General features: G+C 36.0%; 1 pseudogene; it reads right to left on the bottom strand.

The window, feature by feature from the left end:
• LOC100521121 lies at positions 2,691–2,846 on the bottom strand (annotated as a pseudogene).

Genomic DNA, 5,695 nt, shown 5'->3' with positions numbered 1-5,695 from the left:
TTTGGATTTGCTGATAACTCTGACAATCTGATATAAAATTTGCCCTTCTTCCAGAAAATGCTAATAATGATATTGTTTCCTTCACATAAAGATAATATAAAATATTTTAGTATATCTTCCTCAATCATGAAAACACATTGGAATTCTTAAAATAAAACAAAAAGCAAGTTTCAGTGAAATATCTTTATTTCAAATAAAAGTTTAAAATTTATATGACAATACATACAATTTGAATCACCAAGTGACTTTTGATGGCCACAAGTGCTGCAAACTCTGACTCACAAACTTATGTAGAATAATAGATTGAATCACACAGCTTTGCCAGATAAGAGTAAACTTGTGTCAATGGGTCTTAGAATTAATTCTCCAAGATTCTTCCAAATGAAATTATGTCCCAACGTATCATTTGTTCTCAAATGAATAAAGCCATCTTCTGTCAGAATTTGGCTTTATTGATGCTCTCCACTTTACCAAGGTAGCATTCACAAATCAGTACTTCAATGTCACCATCATCTGAGCAGGAACTTTAAAAGAATTTGGTAAAGTTTTTAGGTATGACCAAATTTCTACCTGTAGAAAAATCGACCATGTTTTGGCAGTCTTGGCTCCACCCAGTAGAAAAGTTTGCCCAAAACTACAAAGTTTATAGAGTTGTCTGCCTCCAATCCCCTCTTCCAGAATAGCAAGCTTGGAAAAAGCAAAACAAAACAAAACAAATCAACAATAGCAACAAAAATACTTTTATATTTTTTCCATAGCAACCATAGTGGTGACTGCAGGTCTTTGAGTGAAGAGATTTTTCTTAACTCTATGGCCAAAAACCTTCAAATAAGCCAAACCATCATTCTGTAAGTAAGCTATAAGTTAATCAATCAAGCACTTTAGAACTTGTTTTTTGGAAAGCCTGCAAAATCCTATGTAGTCAAAAATTTCTAATTCTGTTCATCTTTCTTCCCAAAGCCTCTTGAAAAAAGGTGATTGCATGTTCAGGCTTTCAGAAAGTTCACAAATTCTATATCACAGGTCCACAAATAAAAAAGGACATAAGGTATAAGTCTCCTGGTGCCAATCTATACGTGTACCACAAAGACACCAGTTGGGGCTTGACTGTAACAGTGTTTACAGTAGTCTCCCCTTATCTGCAGGGGATACATTCTAAGACTTCCAATGGTTTCCTGAAACTGAAGATAGTGTGAAGTATATGTGCGTATGAATACAAGAGGTATATGTGTGTGTGTATATATATATACACCATGTTTTTTCCTATGTTTACATAAGTATGATGACTTATAATCTTTTAGGCACAGTAAGAATTTCTACTTGCATTCATGTTGCTGCAAACAGCATTATTTTGTTCCCCTTTTTATGGCTGAGTAGTATTCCATTGTATATATGTACCACATCTTGATCCATTCATCTGTCGATGGGTATTTAGGTTGATGCCTTTTCCACCTTAACTAAGCACTTACCTACTGTGGCTGTAACTTTTTCAGTTTGAGGTATGATAGCAAAACTAGCACAGATTTCTTTTTCCTTCTTCACAATTTCATGGAAAGAAAATGTATTCTTACTATAGATCTTAGCAATTTAAAACTTGTGAAATTTTTTTCTGGAATTTTCTGTTTATTATTTTTGGACCTCCGTTGACCTTGGATAATAGAAATTATAAGTAAGAGTGGACTGTAGTAAGAGATTGAGCTTGACATAGAGTGAATGTATCTCTCCAAAATTTGTAAATTGAAATATAATTTCTGATGTGATGTATTAGGAGGCAGAGACTTTTGGAGGTGATTAGGTAATGAAAGCGAGCCCTCATGAATGATATTAGTGCCCTTTTAAAAGAAAACCTAGAGAACTTCTTTGTTCCTTTTGCCATGAGCAGGTATAGCAAGAAGCCCATCTATGAACTGGGAAGTAGGCTCTCACTGGACATCAAGCCTAACCAGACATAGATTCTGCCGATACCTTGATCTTGGACTTTCAGATTCCAGAACTGTGAACTAAATTTCTGCTGTTTATGAGCCACCCAGTCTATGGTATTTTGGAAAACCAGATGTACGGTCAAGCACTGCAGATACTGTATAAAAGAATGCCAAGATTTGTTCACTCTATTGAAGTTTTGCTGGGCAAATAACCTATTTTAAAGACATCAACACATTTGAGTTTCTAAGAGGGACTCATGGGAATTGCACTGTGGCTCAGCGGGTTAAGGACCTGACGTAGTTGCTTTGAGGATGTGGGTTCAATCCCTGGCTTCACTGAGTGGGTTAAGGATCCAGCATTGCTGCAAGCTATAGAGTAGATAGCAGATGCGGCCGGGATCCAGTGTTGCTGTGGCTATGGTATAGGCCAGCAGTTGCAGCTCCAATTAGACCCCTAGCCCAGGGAAATTTCATATGCCTCAGGTGTGGCCCTAAAAAGAAAACAAAATAAATAAATAAATAAATAAAAAATAAATAAATAAATAATAAAACGGGCATGTAAGAACAGGAATTCTTTTTTTTCCAACAAGAGGCCTCCAGCAAGAGGCCTTTATTACTGAGGCAAAGCACTATGCAGAAACACCAACACAAAGAGACCCATTTCCTGATATATTCAACTGTGGCTGTGATGTTTTCAGAGTGATATGGTAAGATGGAAGTGACTGCCACGCAGCATAAATATGTGCACCGCCTCATGTGAGGGACTCCTTATAGACCCAGCTTGGTTCTTTTCCAATGTCTTTTATTTGAGTTGTACCTGATTTTATTACCAGTTTACCTTCAAATCCATTGGGGAATGGGACAATTTTGCTTTTGCTTCTTGGCCAGGAATTGCTGGATCCTGAAAGTCTTATGAGAAGACATGGCAAGGCGCTAATTGAACCACACGTAGGAGGGAGAGAAGAGAAGAGAGCCAAACAGGAATTTTTTTACGGCATTAGCATGCATGTATGTAACGTATAAATGCTAGATGCAGTTTGTACCGAGAGAAATGAGTAACCCTATCCAGTTCCAGCTCTTGTTGGAGGCAAATGTTTTTGCTGCCTCTTAATGTCTCATTTCAAAATATTTGAAGAAAAAAAATCATCAATTATGGAGTCAATGGGCTGACAGAAACACTGCCCATATTTTCTTTGGTTTCTCTAAGTCAGAATCCAGTTCAGCCTTTTCCAGAGTACATGGCTTCACCAAATCCCTCAAAGTATATGTGGCTTCTTTTCACTGGCAACATGACAAGCAATCCTATAGGAAAATAGTAGAAAGGTTTTTGTGTTAAGGCAGATTTAAGTCTTGGTTATTTCCTTGTCTTTTCAAATTGAGCTTTCTTTTTAAAAGTCTACACTGTTGGCTTCCTGTTTATATCAACAAAATCTTTAGGGCATAGGAAGTGTTATGGTTTTGTGTCACATTATATTCAATAATGAAAGTGAAATGAAAATACTACCTTAAGTATTTTAATACATTATTTTAAATCTGTGTGTGTTTTCCAACTTAGGCTTGGGCAGATATAAACAACATGTCCTTTATTATGAATTATGTTTTCTTTAATTTAAATCAACATTAAATTGTATGAAAATCAGAGCAGTATAATATTACCTGATGTGACATTTCATTCCACCCCATGGTTAATAACATAACATGATTTGGATAATTTTTTTTTTTCTTTTTAGGGCCACACCTGTGGCATATGGAGGTTCCCAGGCTAGGGGTCCAATTGGAGCTACAGCTGCCAGCCTACACCACAGCCACAGCAACAGAGGATCCAAGCTGTGTCTGTTACCTACACCACAGCTCAAGGCAATGCCAGATTCCCCAACCCACTGAGCGAGACCAGGGATCAAACCCACATCCTCGTGGATACTACTTGGATTCGTTTCCGCTGCATCACGACGGAAACTCCCAGGATAAAATATTTCAACACAACTTTCAAAATGTTGGGGAAAATAAATTCACTCATCTATAGACACATCTATAGGCACACATATATATTTCATACCTCATCATACCTAATAACATTATTTGAGTACATTTTTCACATAATTTCTAAATTAATGAGAAAACACTGAAGATTTACATATATTTATGTACACATTATGTATATGTTTGCGTGCACACACATATAATTTTACCCTGTTAACAAATAATAGTAACTGCTATACAGTTTAATAGCTCCTATAAGCATGACTATATAATAGAGATAACAGAATATGAGTGTTTATAATGAGGACCTAGACTTATTACCTCAACCGGAGTTATATTCAGTAAACTCTACCAATTCAGAGGATGAGTAATCCTTCTATATATATTTCCCATCAAAAATAAAGTAATTTTCAAAATGTACAGATTTCTTCCCTCAATTTCCTTTGGCGAGAACTCTGTCACCTGAGAAGTGTCACAGTTTTTTTTATTCTATCAAGTACAGCAATGAAAGAGAATCAGTGCATACTTAGATATTGTTGTGCTCTCTCACTTTGGATGTTTTCTTACTTAAGCTAGCTTCGTTGTAAACAAAAGCAATCATCCATGATTATAATAGCTAGCTACATTTTCCTTAATACCTAACTAGAGAAATAAGTCTAGATATCATAATGTGGTAATAATAGGGATCATATACTTATGGTGCTCATTTAGCATACCATGCCACCTATATTAACCAGAATATAATAGGCTGTTATAGCATTAACAAACAACCATATCTTAGTGGCCTAACACAGAAAATACTTAGTTCTCATTCCCACAAAATCCAGTGTATGTTGAGGCAGCTCTCCAGAGCAGTTTTTCTCCATGTGGTAGAGATTCCTATAATAATTAGACTAGACGCCTGCAATAATTTGAACCGTTTTAACAGAAGTTTCCGCAATTGCCAAAGAAGTGAAAGCTGAGTAATTGTGCAGTGTTACAAGTGTTTCAGTCCATAAGTAACACATATCATGTCTGCACCGCCCTTTGACCAGAAATAGGAACATGACCCCACCTACCTGTGAGGAATCTGAGAAGTATGGTTTTATAGTTACTCAGAGGAGAACAAAACTGGATATTGGTGAGTAGTAATAATGTTTGCTACACCATTCTAGACTCCTTTAGAATGAAGCAATACCTTAAGTATTCAAAAATGTGGGGAGAAAATCAAGGACACTGTAGTGATCTTTGGGATCCTAGTTAAGGACCTTTGATTTACTTTCTAAAAGTTATAAATCCAACTTTCACTCAACTGATTCCAGTAAGAAGCAGAATCATTTAATGGATTTAACATAAATTTTGTGTTCAACTCTCAAGTTCCCCATTTACTAACTCTGAGTGTGTGTTCTTGGGCAAATGATTTGGTATCTTTAATCCTTGATTTTCTAATTCTTTGAAGGAAGATAATAATGCCAAACTTCCATGGTAAATTTAAAGAGTAAATGAGATATTATGGAAAAGGAACTAGTACTGTCTCTGGCACACACAAGACTCTTAATAAATACTATTTCCTTTTTCTATTTCCTCTTCCCTCTTCCTTCTTCCCTCACCTTTCTAAATATTAGCACTTTCCAGGGAAAAGAAAGAACTTTTGTGGTTATAAGTTTGAACTCTTGAAAATACAAAGCTTGCATCTTAGTTGTCACTCACTAGTGTATAGTATTGGGAAAATTACTTTAATCTCCTGACGTTCAACATCCTCATCTGTAAAACAATGTTTAATATAGTACCGTCTTCATGGGATTATTAGAAGG

Source organism: Sus scrofa, chromosome X (assembly GCF_000003025.6).
Source record: "Sus scrofa isolate TJ Tabasco breed Duroc chromosome X, Sscrofa11.1, whole genome shotgun sequence".
Taxonomy (NCBI): domain Eukaryota; kingdom Metazoa; phylum Chordata; class Mammalia; order Artiodactyla; family Suidae; genus Sus; species Sus scrofa.
Note: the sequence above shows the minus strand (reverse complement) of the source record. Positions and strands in the feature narration are given on the sequence as shown.